The sequence below is a fragment of the Bombus vosnesenskii genome, unplaced genomic scaffold (genome assembly GCF_011952255.1).
Source record: "Bombus vosnesenskii isolate JDL3184/JDL3185 unplaced genomic scaffold, Bvos_JDL3184-5_v1.1 scf7180000016261, whole genome shotgun sequence".
NCBI lineage: Eukaryota > Metazoa > Arthropoda > Insecta > Hymenoptera > Apidae > Bombus > Bombus vosnesenskii.
Window position 1 is genome coordinate 3,356,420 of NW_022884330.1, and position 14,327 is coordinate 3,370,746.

Here is a 14,327-nt window from a genome sequence, read left to right on the forward strand (position 1 = left end):
CGGAAGCACGAAGAAGAGAGAGGAAAGGGTGGCTAGGGGGTTGCAGGTGTACGCTGCGGTGTGCGGTCAGCATTACCCACCCAAGCGCTGTCAGCACCTCCCCTAATCGCCGTTTTTGTCGTCGCACCGACCATTTCTCTTGCTCTAACCTCTTTCGACCCCTTTCGACCCCTTTCGACCCTTACCACCGATCTCCCTTTATTCCTATTCGTGCTCCCTCGGTTTCTCGTATTCGTGTTTATGCTCCAGGAAATTTTCGTTCGTTTCCTTGACCACTGTTTTCCCTACGTGTCCCTTTCTCACATCCCCGTTTCGCTTCAGCTCCTTTAGTCACGCTCTTTTTTCCTTCACGAAGAACGTCTGCGGCGAGAGATCTGGTCTTCGAGCAAGCTGTTTAAGCTCTTCCAAATGGCACCCTTAATAGCTTTTATTCGTAAAAGTATTTGAAAAGGTATTTGGATATTACACCTGGTATTACACCTTCCTTTCGTTCGATTCAATTAATTAATATACTAGAATTTTTTACTGAAAGAACGATCGTCTTTCTATCGTTTCCTCTTAATAATCTAAGAACATTAATATCAGGAAAAATACTTGCGTAATTTTATTAATTGCGAAAACTAAAAATTTGAATTACCGAACGTATTAAAAGTAATACGATAGGATATCTGCGACAAGTTATCAAATACTTGCCACGTTGTATATTAATATCCTTAATATAGAACGCGGCGAAACCACAGACATTCTCAACCATCTCTTTCTTCGAAATTAAAACAAATCACGGGTCCAATAACCAACCCACGATCTCATCCCTCGGGGCTTTCATCGAATGACAAATGATCTCATCAACTTACGCGCGTCTCTCAAATCCGTGGACCGAGACATCAAAGAAGATTCGCCAGCAACAGTAAACGAGATTACGGAAGGGAAGCGAAAGGGAAGTCGCGAGTTGAACGCCTGCAGTCACGTTCTTCACGAACGACGACGTTTCTTTTTTACTCCGTTTCCTCTTTCGTGCCGAAAGCTTACCTGAAACAGAAAGGAGAAGGAAATATTAATGACGCTCGTAAAAGTTAGCGACAGCGCGGCGTGTCTCGCCACTTGACCTTATAAATCTCTTTGCACCCGCCGGGAAAGCACGATGCCGAGATCAACATCGACGATCCTCGACAACGACGACGAGACGCGACTCAAGGTAAACGGTGTATCGCGTACGGCTATCGCGTCGACGTAACGAATGCATTGTTCTTAATTGCACGTCGTCGAGCTTTACGGGGTGATATTCATCCTTGGCGTCGCGTAACTGCGAATTCGTTCCGGCCGGATGCTAATCGGCACTGTGGCTCGCTTGCGTTTTATGCTTGTCGTATAAACTAAACGACTTCGAGGTTTCTGTCGGTGAATATTAAGGAAAAGATGCTCGGTAATAGAGGGTAATAAGGCGAAGAACAAATTGTACAATGTGAGCTGCGAGAAGGAAGGTTTCTCGACTCTCAGAGAGGGCAAAAGTGTGTAGATGATCTAGTGCAAGATACCATTTCCCTTAGACGACAATTAGTATTTCCATAGTTGAGCATCAGATTTAGAAGCGATAAAATCTGCCTTTGATTATTTTAACGCGTCATTTAAATAGACTAAGTTAGTTTTTTAAATTTCTAAACGTCTTTATCTACGAAGGCATATATCGTACGATGTGGCTTTCCGAAACACGCAACTTCTGTATATAATAATTGTTTGTGTAACGCATAGTCTGGAAGTTATCGCGTATGTTTAAGTTAAGCTACAACATCCTGCACGATATATAGGGCCAGATCGATAGAAATTCGATTCTAGGATCGCTTGCAAGAACAATCGATACGTTATAAACGTCGGAGCCAACTAAATTGGTCTTACCAAATGTTAACTAGTGCATACCACAAGGTACCGAAGTGAAACTAACTCCACGAGGCTTTAACTGCAGACTTGAAGTTCCAACGCTCAAATTTTGTTACCTACAATTCGCAATTTCTTCGAAAACCGATATAAGCTTAGCATTGAGAATATTAAGTATTATTCAAAAGCCAAGTTTCGAATATTATTCAAAAACATGTGAAGAGCATTTTGACGACCCTTTCTTCGAAGGTCGAAAATTGTCAAATCAGCCAAAGCAACGAATTCGAGTATCAACGATGAGAATCGAGGAAATAGAGCGGTGAATCGAGATAGGGAATGGACCACTTGACGCCCGACTTCCGGTTACCGTAGGAAAGGGCTAGAAAATCGGAAATCGGACGTCCGGCTGGTCCTCGAGAATTAGAGCTCGTCCAAGGAAGGAAGTCTCGGTGAGGACGTGGTCTTGCAATGCAAATCGTCGGACAGAGAGGTTGCACCGCGAAATTGCGGACACCCCTCGGCGATTCCTTCCTCTCGTCTGTCCGAGAATTGCAAATTCGTGCACGAACCAATCGAACGTTAACCCCGGAACCCGGCTCGTGGTTGCTTTCAGACGCAATTATCGATGTTCTCGGTGAAAGTAAATTGTTAATGTCTTCTAGAGAGATGGGCATTGTTCGGTTGCACGTATTTCTGATAAAAATTTAAATTTTCTGCGAACGAAATGGACATGAGAATTATATATGAAACTACAAATTTGAATATTGGCTTTGGTAGCTTGTACAATAATTCTACAGAAAAGATTTAATTCATTTGCAAACGATTCATCAGTCATTGAAATCACTTATCATCGAACAAGCTTATTTGCATATTGATACATATCATGTATCTTAGATTTCTTATTCCTGTACGTTCGTGCACTATTAAAGTTTAATTGGAGCTAGACCTTTTAATAGACGATGGTACGATATTCCTCGGGAATATTTTAAAACAACATATTCGATGAGACCAACGAACTATCGACCTGAAGAAGTCTCGAGGAAATTGCCTCAAATATTGAAGAAGGTACGTGGAGGAACGTTCGAAGTGGATAAGAATTATAAGGAAGACCATTCTCGCTAGCGAAGAGTATCATCTAGCAATTTGACCAGAAAAACATAGAGCTAGTCGTTCCTCTTCGCTATCTTCTGCCTCGGCTCGTTATTAACGCGGTGCACCTTCGTTTTTTCGTAACTCGAAAGCACTTCAACTCGTTCCACCTTTTCCACCCTTTCGAGAACCGAGTGGCGAACATCTGCAACCCTCAAAAAGAGATGGGGGGTTGCCGAGTATTAGCGTGCGTACCACTTTGTGTCTGTTGCCGTTTCCGTTCTTTTGCTTGTTCGTCCTGACGAGGAAAGCCTCGAACGAGTTTCAAGCTACGAGGGGTTTCAACTATTTTCGCTTTCCCTTCTTGTATTTTGATTATAGCCCCGGGCGTTGGTGAATCAAGAGGACTTCGAACGATCGTAATTTCAAGGAAAGGATACAAATAAGAACCGACGCGTCGCTTTGTGCACGAGTACTCGTAGCAGGTGATGCTCTTTGTTTCATTATTAAGAGGTTAATCTTCGTGTCCAGTGGTTCTTTCATTAGTTTCCAATATTTAAGCGACGCGTATATTTATTTTGATTAAGATCTTGATTTTGATCGGTGCATTAATCCTGATTAATGTCGGAAAACATTAATAGAGATTGATAAATATCTTTACCCATATTTCAAAAAGAAGATAAGATAGAGAACAATAATCTCGGTCGGAATCTTCTAAACGGAGCAGCCGGAAATAATTTTCATTCCTTCGTTACAACAAAATTTCTCTTACGTCCTATCCTGGTACCAAATTACGTACCAACTTCCTCGTACATCGCAATTTTCCCTAAATAAGCAATCAAGTTGATAGAACTCGTGCCATTTGACGAGCTCCACCGCAATTTTGCATCGTCGACGTCTAATCGAACGATTTATTTTGCGTGGTAGCACGCGTTTCCACGGGAACTCGATTCCACTTCGATTCACCGTCCAGAAGAGATCACGATGTTTGGCAAAGTTTGTTGGCGGATCGCGATACGTCGTCGAACAGGTCGCGGATGGGACGCGGCAGAGGGCGATCAAGGCCGGCCCGAACGAAATTACACGAGGCCATAAATCTCTGGATATAATGCGGCGAAATAATAATGACAATGGAAACTTTCGACAATAAGCGGCACGAGGGACAATCGTATTGAAAGCAGCGAGGGCGGCTTTCACAATGGCGGTCCGTCTTACGTGGAACTCAGCGAATAATTATTGGCCCGAGACTAACAGCCCGTGAATTTTGCCAAGCGTGTTTCCCACGGACAAAAGTTTTGCGATAGCGTTGTTTAGTGTCTTATTTCGTGGTTGAACGCGCCCTGTTTAAGGGATCGCCATTCACACCCGAAACTTTCGCACTGCCTCTTAACGAATTGCCATTCGGGTCGACAGCTGCTGACGTTATTAGACCTGATAATGAGGCTACTTTCGTCGAGGACGTTTGTGTGTGAAGTAGTTTCCAGGTTCTTTGGATTTCCTATTGCGCTTGCTCCTTTTCGTAGAACGCGGAAACACTAGCGGACATACATTATGTCTTAAAACGGAACACCAAGGGGTTGAAGTTGTAACATCGTTAAAGAGAATTATTACCTTGTGCGGTTAGCTAATTTTCATAAATTCCTGTGAAAATATGTCCACTGAAAATCCATTTGCAATTTTCACCTTATTCGCTATATTTATTTACCATTTATATCGTTCACATATTTTAGTTCACGTTAATATAATTGAAAACGAGAGAGCTTGGTCGAGCAATAGAAATGGAAAATTTAAAGGTACTCGAGACAATGCAACGTGTGATTCGTTCGTGAAAAATAACAAGCATCGAAAGCATCAGATCCAGCAACCATAAGACTCAATCGAGAGATGTGTCTTGAGTTTGTGTATGGATTTCCCAGTCGGTGTACTAGGGTCGTTAATTCGCGCGGCGCGGAAGAGCGAACGCGTGGCCTCGTTTACGTTTAATTACAATTAAATTAAAACCAGCCGCCGCCTAATCTTTGCTCGTGCGAGCAACGTGCCGCCAGACACATTTAATGATACTCTTTTGTTGCGTCTGGGCACAATGAAAATTGTTCGAAGCACCGGCTTGTACTTCGTTAGAGATTGAAAGTAATATTTCGTGAAATAATGGCCAGCCTGTTAGAGGCCGTCGACTCCTTCTAGGATCCAATTATTATTATCTTTCCCCGCTTCTCTTCCTTTTTTATCACGTCTGACTCTCTTCCTTCATCTTTTACACCTTATCTTACTCCCTTCCTTTCTTCCTCTCACTTTTTTCTCCATCTTTTTTCTTCCATCGTTCGTTCAGCCGTCGGTCACGACGACTGCAATTCAATGGAGGTATTATCTATGCGGGACGGCGGAAAAATATCAATCCTCTTGTTTGTCCGTAACACCGGTCCAGAATCGAACAATGCGGCTCGAAGGCCGATTCAATGCAGATTCAGACGAATTGCATCCGGCCGAGTCGCAGCCGATCGAAGCGACTCTGGATGCTTTCCACCCACGAGGAACCGAGGAATATTTCCTTCGACAGCTTTATTGGCGACCGACGAGCTTCATGGGAATACCGACTGCTCAGCTGCACCGGGGTAACTTCCAAGAACGAATCCATTTTTTTCCTTTCACAGCGATCTTTCGGGGAACACGAATCGATCGGCGAGAGCGCGCCTTTGCTAAATTATCATGCAGACGTCAGAAGTTGTACGGTCAGGTACGATCGAAGTTTCCTCTGGACGAAGCAATTCTTGAAAATGTCGAGCGTAACGTAACGACGGGATATTCTTTATCGGATCGATCATTAAAAGTATGCAATGCTACTTTCAACTTTATTCCGGTGCACACCTATACTCGTCAAATTAAATCGGAATCGACGAGCGTTTAAAGCTTGCGTAGGCAAATCCATTAAAAATATAGGCGAAAATTGACATCGCTATATCACATCCGCTAATAAAACAAAACACAACAGGGAAATTGTTCCTGGCCAAAATTGATCCTGGTGAAAAAAAGGGGAATATTTTTTCATAGGCCGGCTAGGATTTATTTACCTCGATGAGAATCGCAATATTTCTCTACCAATACAATTCGCTGCTAGCAGGAGAAAAAAAAAAAAACATCAAATTGATTTGGCATCAAGCGTTTTCGATATTGAATCCGCTCGATTATAATTATCGAATAAACGAATAGTTTAGCCGGGATCGCGAGAAGAGTCCTCGATACGCGTGATACGATGATCGTGAAATTTGCCTGTCGTTCATGGCCGCGAATTGTTGGAAAATCGGCCGAAACAACGGTACCAGCGTTGCCTGCTAGACATTAGACTGCGAACACCACTTAGCGGTTATTATTCCTAGTAATCTCGGTGATTAAAATAAATTTAGTGCCGGGCATTAATTACACCGTATGGGCGTCGCGGTTATTTCCATTGAAGGGCGCTTTACGTGGAGCGTGTTGGTAGTAGGCGCAGCTCATATGCACAAATTCGCCTATAAATTTTCCAAGTAGCGGCCCCGTTTACCCTGCAACTACGTTAAGCTACGTTCACACCTAACGTCTCTTCCGCTTGACGAATTGTACCGACTATTCGTACAATAGAATTCCATTTATCTCAGCATATTCATATGGACAAAGCAGTTTGAATAATTTCCACCATTCCTATATACGATGGTAGTATTCGCAATACTTCCGTTTAAATAATCGAAATTCATGTTTGAACAACCGAATTTATAAATGAATTGTTCTTCGACATATTGATCGTTGGACGAATTTCTGACTTTAGTCGTAGCTGTACCGTTGTATTCGTATTGTATTTATCGTGATTTTATTTGAATTTAGACTGTGTACGGATTATAAAACAATACAACTTTATAAATATCTTATTGTAAAGAAGGTATAAAAAAAGAATCGGAACCTAGAAAATGAGAACTAAGAAATAATACACGATGGAAGCAGAGACGATTGGGAATAAAGACGAAAGCTGGGAATTTAGAGAGGAGACAAAGCCCCGAAGCGCACGGCACGAGCTGAAGCTTGAAATAAACGACACTTCAACGTCTGGTATTACAGCGAAACAGCGTCGACTTAAAATGTCACTAACGCAGGTTCAAAATGCCTGAAAGCGATGAACACGAGCAGCCAACTCAGAACCAATGTAGACATCAAACGCCGTGGATCTCAAAGCAAACTACGCGATTGTATTTTCAAAATTTGTTTCACCGGAAGGGATACAAACAGAGACAAGTGACTTTCTAAACAAGCAATTCTCATATTAAACTATAAACGAAATACGTATTTTCATTCATACAGAAACTATTATGTAGACAAATTTGCGGCCAAAAAACATTTGCTTCAACGATATTTAGAAATACAAAAGATCGATATCTAAAAACTAAAATAAAAGGCGTTTTAGCTACGAACTTGTATTCTCGCGAGACGCGTTCATCTTTTGCGCAATTTCATTGCATGGACCAACGTAAACTTTTGCCGATATTTATCTCTTAGTATCAAGAGAAAACAGTGGCACAATAAATGTCAGCTCGTAAAACGGCAGCCTGGATTCCTTCGGACCTAAATTAAGGACGGTTCCCTGTTTTCTATGCACTTTGAGATTCTTGCGTTACTCGACCTTTCAGTATGCATGGTAAAAATTAGAATTGTCATTATTATTACTGTTGTTGTTGTTGCTTTCTACTATTATTCTGTATTATTGTTCCTATATCTCGGCAAAAAAGTAAAAATCTTATCTACAGATCATTCGTCTCTCACAGACGCCCGAATTTTTATATCATTTTTATCAGCTCCAACATTTAAGTACCTTCGATAGTAAGACAGTTTCATTAAAAAATTATTGCGATCGGATTGAGAAATTTCCTTCTGTAAATCAGCCATATCGTTTCTCGTACGGTTTACGGACTATTTCATCTGAAAATCGAGCATATTATCCTGTCGACTCGAGCGGCGTTTCTCTTTGGTGGAACCGCAAACAAACTGCAGCAAATTTTTGAACGTGTAGCCGATGTTTTAAATTTGTCTGCTCTCTGAAACCACGTGAAGTTCTGAATAAATATCGGCAGTTGTTACTTTGTCTCATGACATGTTACTCGAGAATTCGTTTGGGATTCACTTTCTCCCGAATCAACAAGTGTATCAAGCCAGATCGTGAGGATCAAGCTGCAGAGCTAATTTTACGCGCTTTCTTATCGCGGTAGGACGTTTTCCTGCGACGCGTAAAAGATGTGGTAGCCGCGATTCGCAGCACGCGATCGTAAAATTCAGATCGTTTAGGGTCGCCTCGAAATGATTTTTTTCCCCCTCGCCCTTCGACTCGGTTTCACGAGCTACGAGGAAGCCTGTCGTCGACGTGAAACTTTTCCCTCGGATATGAATTCCGAGAGGATCGGTGTCGAGCTGTCGCGTATCGCCCGCCGTTTTCCAACTTCACGCCAATATGGCCAACTGCCGACAGTCATTTTGCGCTTATTTGCACACTCCGCCGCGATGTTACCTCGCCTCCGCCTCCCGCGTACCTGGTCGTTCGTGTGCTCGCTCGCTTTGGAAAATGTGCGCCAAGAAAAGACGGCTGCTAGGGTTTCATCCGATTCTTACTCGCGAAATTTACCAGTGAAAAATTCGCGAAATCGTTTCCCAGAAAGAGAAAAGGGAAGGAGAGAGGAAAGTTTCGCATCGAAATACATTTTCGAACGTATACCGAGCAATCATATCTTTGTGAATGGACCATTCGAAAATAATATCTGCGATTATGTGTTCATTCAAGTTGAATCTTCGCCATTCTGTTGATAACTGATCCAGATATGTTTGAAACAAGATCAAAGTATTTTAAATAGATAAACAGTGCAACTACGTTTTTACTACTCTGTAAGTTAACTCTGTAAATGGGATCTTGCTTCTTTCGATTAACTCTGTCATAGTATTCGGTGAACTTTTCCACGGTACTCGAATTTCATTTTCGTACTACTCGTAAATTATTCTACAGAATAAACAAACTCGTGAATGATTAACATGAAACTCTATGAAATCCACGTCTTTTCACTACTATTTAAATGACGAAAGTACGTCTATGATATTATAGTTCTTAAAACCGGAGGCAAACTTCTAATGGGATTTCTAATGAGCTGAACTAGCAGCAAAATTGAAGGACCTGCCCTCGAAGGACTTGAAGTACCAAATAAATGAGGTTCGAAGGAAGCGAGGGAGTTTTCAATATTTCCTGTGGTCACGGTAGAAAGCGGCTTGGTAGGAAACACGGAGGAGAACGCTCGTCGAATGATAAGCTAGCAAGCGACGAGGGAATAAACGATAGTAACACACAACGGGCTAGGTACTAAAAGAATATGAACCCAGCAGCTTATAAGACGGCGAACTTGTATACAGGGTGAACAGCCGTTAAGAAGGTAAAAAAGGAGAAGAAAAGAAAAAGAATGAAAAAGAAGAGGTGGAGGAGACCGAGCTTGGTAGCTTCTACGGGAAACGAAGCAGCCGCACAAAGAAGCAGGCGGGGCAAACAAGGAGAAGGAAGACGGTGTACTGGTGCACCCTGTAAAATTGAAAATACAAGTCGGAGGGGAGTTTCATTAACAGCAGCAGAGGGTGTCGCGTCGTACGTTGTCAGAACTTGCCAACTTTTAAATTACGTTTCGGCGGAAAACTGGCGCTAAAACTGCGTAGACCGATGATAGATCACCATCCTTCTTCCCTGTTTTATTCTCTGCTTTATTTCCTTCTTCGATATCCTTCTTCGCTTATCTTTCCTTGTCCTTCGAATATTCTATTTTTATAGAATCTTTTCTGAAGATTTTATTCTTCTTAAGTAGCACGTATAATACATCGTTTGGGTCTTTTTCTTTTTCAACATCCGTTGAACGCGAGCTTTCCTCCTCTGCAATACTTCCACCCTTACTCTACCATACTTTCTCCCTTGGCTCTCCTGTTTCAAGAACTAATATCCTTTCCAAGGATAATACTTCCTTCTATCTTTTCTTCCAGTGTTTTACATGTGTACGTACCATACTTTTCTAAGATTTCTCGTCTTTTATCTTTTTCTTCGATCTCTTTCGCCGTCGAATTATCCTCTTATCGATCGCTTATGGTATAGAGGATTGTGTACGATTCCATAGACAATTCTGTAGGTTGCAATTAAGGGATGATTCGCTATGAGTATTTGGCGAGATTCGTTAATAGCGTAACAAGCTGACACTCTTGTGAAGTTTCACGGACGGTTAAATCGCGGTTACTCTTTACGCCCAAGTTTTAAAGGGATAATTAACAGCTTGTTGACCTAAGGACCGGGTAGCCTAAGTTCTGCTCGGAAGCTGCGCGTAGTAGCTGTTTACGTTGTATTCTGGATGGATTAACTGATTTTCTACGCCAGTCGTTATATGTATATTCCTGTAAGATATTTCAGAAATCAACGAATGCGATATTAAACAGGAATGAAGCATAATCAGCACTGTGAAAATTAAACTTCATTACCAACTTCGTTACCGTTGTGCAGCAGAATTTGTTAATCCTAGTAACTTGCGTCTCGTGATTTCTACAATCTTACTAAAAATATTATTAGCTGAATTTTGCAAGATAGTTCTATCGAATATGTTTGTTATTGAGCTGATTATTTTCTCATTCCTGGTGTCTTCCAATATTGTTGAGAACTTGATGTTTCGTTTCATAATGTGATACTTCAACATTTTCAATAGACGTCCCATTGCTTTCTGCTGTGCGATCAATTCCTGAAGAGGGGCTTACATAATGCACCCTCTATAAGAAGAAATAGGAAACCGAAAACTAGAAACGAGATTTTTCTTACTTTCATTACATCGTTGTCGAAACCATTCTTCTATTCTATAATGTGGTGTTTCAGTATCTTCGACGGACGTTTCATTGTCTTCAGGCGTAAAATCAATCCCCGAAAAGGATGCCACATATTACGAGACGCTCTATACAAAAAGAAATAAGAAACCGAAAGAAAAAGCGAGATTTCTCTTACTTTCGTTAAATCACGACGATCGATCGAATAAGCAAATACCAATACGACCACACGAATTCCCACGAAAGAAGAGTGGGAGAACGTTTCGTCTACAAATTTTCCACCATTATTTCTCCATCTCCGTTCGCGATACGGGAGTGGTGCCATTACACAGGGCTCGTAAGCGGATCACGCGACCATTTCGTCTGCTTATGAAACTTCATAACGTGAGAGCGTTTCGTCGAACAACTGGACACTACGCGTCTCCCTTACTCCGTTACTCTCTTAACCCTCGCGAGCATAAACTTTTTATCGATGCTGCAAAGCAGCCTGCTTGATATAGGGAGCATCGCAACGTCGGGAAATTTCATTATCAGTACATGCATTTAATGGTGTACAGGAGTAAACTCGGTTCCGGTCGAGACGGGCGTCGATAAATTAATTATCTAACGAGAATGAGCCCCTCGTCGACAGAACGTTGGTTGCCAAACAAAAGAAGAAAAAGAAAAGGAAGCAAGAAATAACCCACTTTGTCGTGCTGTTACGCAATATCGCGAGAAATTGGATTACCCCGTTGCCACGAAGGGCGTGATACTTTCTTGGAATAAACGGTGAGAAAGAAGGCAGATTTTCCGGCGGTTTCCTCGAGAACAGTCTCGCTGATGCTTCTTATAGACTCTAATAAGACGAGTGTAATAAACGGCTGCCATGTCAGGCATATGTACATTACGGCGGAAAATATCTTGAATTTTGATAGAACCACAAAATGTTACAGAACATCTTTAGGACTAGTACAATTTTTTATACTCATCGTCGACCCGAACGAAACAATTTGGCTAAAAAGCGTCGAGTCATAGTCGGATGCGTGTTCTGAAACTTGCTTTACAATATGGGCAACGTATTTATCCTATCGTTCGACTGTATTCGTTCTTGAGTACTTACACGTAAATAAATAACACATTTCGGCCAATAAGACAATTAGGCCGAAGATACGATTGAGTAGAAAGAACGGTGCTACGTAACCATGCTACGTAAATAAGTAGTACAGCTCGATCAGAATTCAGGCAACGATACAATGCGATAGGAACAATGGACGTTCGATTCGATAGAAATGGAATAAAAGCGAGGTTCGATAATGAATAGGAATAAAACTCGAACAGAACATTCATCGAGGACCAGCTCTCGATCGATAATCCAACTTGAGACGAGAATATACATGAGGGAAGAGGACGTGGTTCAATCAAAGTTACCACACACATGTCTAACCACCTGTTTCTAACAGGAAACAAGATTCAATCAGAAACACGGTTCCGTTTTCAGGAACGACTATGTTGAAGATAGTGGTGTTGAGATCGGAAGCTCAAGTCGATGAAAGGCGTGCAGTCCGATGAAAGAAACAGCCCGATCAAACAGAGAGTCCGTGGTTCGAACGGGGAATCTTCTAGGTCAGAGACATGATTTAATCAAGACCGCAACTCGATTATATCCATTTGAAATACTGAATCGACTCGATCGAGCCAACGTGACGCGACGTACAGCCAGTTGTCCGTCGAACAATAGACTGGAGGAAGGTGCCGGTCGATTACCGGCACGTGAAAAATGACGACGAGTTAACCCTGTTGTCGGTGGTCGTCGACCCTATCGAGAAGAAAGATAGAAGCTTGAAAAGATCGGGGAACGTCGTCGTGGCAATTCGTCACGCACGGCGTGATGAGAAAGCGCGGAACACGCCCACGAAACAAGGATTACGAGCACTTGGCTACGCTTCTTTGTTAATGGTTTCATGGTTCAATCGGTGGATCGCGATCGTCCGTAGTAAGAGCGTGGTAACAGCTTTCGTGGCTGTCAACGAGGAGCATTGGAGATGCACGCGATTAAATGTTATTAAAGATGGCAATCTGGAGGCAAGGTGATCGTGGTCGGTCATCCTTGAAACAGGATGTTCAGGATGAAAGAAGGTAATGAACGAGTGAAAGGCGACGCACGGAGAAATGGAAATGTTGCTGGCAGAAACTGTATATCGTATAGAAATCATTTCCGTTTTTCGACAAACAGTCCTCGCAGTATGCAAATAAGTTTACAGACAGCCGTTCTACCCGCTCATAGAAATGAATTTCGAAATTTACCTCGAGATGAAAGTTTCCTCTTCCTCTTTAGTCCCTACTTTACGCTTCCCCTCCGTCTTCCTCTCATTCTCTGCACACGGCATACAGACACACTTTGCACTCTCTCATCGAGCTCAACTTTCCTCTCGAATAAGCCAGAGAGTCCCCACTGCGGGACAAAATGCATAACTCGCTTATGTTGGTAACGCGAGTTTCCCCCGAGTGGTCATAAAATTGCATATTCATATTATACGTAACTGCCGCTTTTAGCGTGGTAATAAAATGGCGCGAATAAGACATTCCAAATAAGGCACGTAACTAATAAACCGAGTAACAACATCCTGCGGCTGATGTCACAGGCGGAATTCCGTTGAATTACAAAAATGAATGGTCAAGAGTCGACGTCTGTACTGAATTTGTAGCGAATTAAAGTCCAATGGATAATCAAGGTTCGAGAGGAGATAAGCGAAGATGTATTTTCCATGCCAAAATAAGCTCTTCGTCTTTAGAAAATCTATTTCTCTTTATAATATAATCATAAGCAAACTATAGCCTATATAAGCCTAGCTAAATTTTATCCGTTTCTTCAATTTTACATTCGTTTAAAAACAGGAGAGAATCATAAAGTATATACGTGGAAGCGTTTGTTATCGGTAAATGGAAAACCGTGGATAATCGTGATCTAAGTTGATCATGGATAATCGCGATTCGCTCGATCAAGATCCTACTGTAGTTTATTCTAACTGCGCGTAATACCTTAGACTAATTGTAAGGCTTGTCTTTCCATAGAGAAACGAAGATCTTGGTAGGAATTTCGGTGAAAAGTGACAGTGCGCTGTGATTCGTTCTTAAATTCATTCTGTGATATTCTGTCATCCGTATCCTAATATTTCTATGTAAATATTACAATGCTCGAGCTTATCACGCATATATACAATATATGCCAATAGTCAGGATTATCGCATATGTCACATCGATCATTCGCATACTTGTCAGCATGATAAATGATTAATTATTGATTGTTAATTATTATTATAAATTGTTAGGTACATGCGAATGTGTATGTGTAAGTATCAGAGGGCGTCCAGGTCTCAGTTGAGACAAAAGACGATTGGAAGCTGTTAGAAGAATCTAGAGGAGTCGGTTGACAACAAACGTGCGTGCAAGAAAGTTATCGAGGTCTTCAGAGTGTAATATATATGTATAGCTATTGTTTGTGAATAAAGTAAACTATTTATATTTCCGAATCCTCTCTATACTTT

General features: G+C 41.7%; 1 protein-coding gene across 1 annotated transcript in view; it reads right to left on the minus strand.

Moving 5' to 3' along the window:
• The window catches only part of LOC117241615 (fasciclin-3), a 343,345-nt gene that overhangs the window by 148,551 nt on the left and 180,467 nt on the right, over positions 1 to 14,327 (minus strand).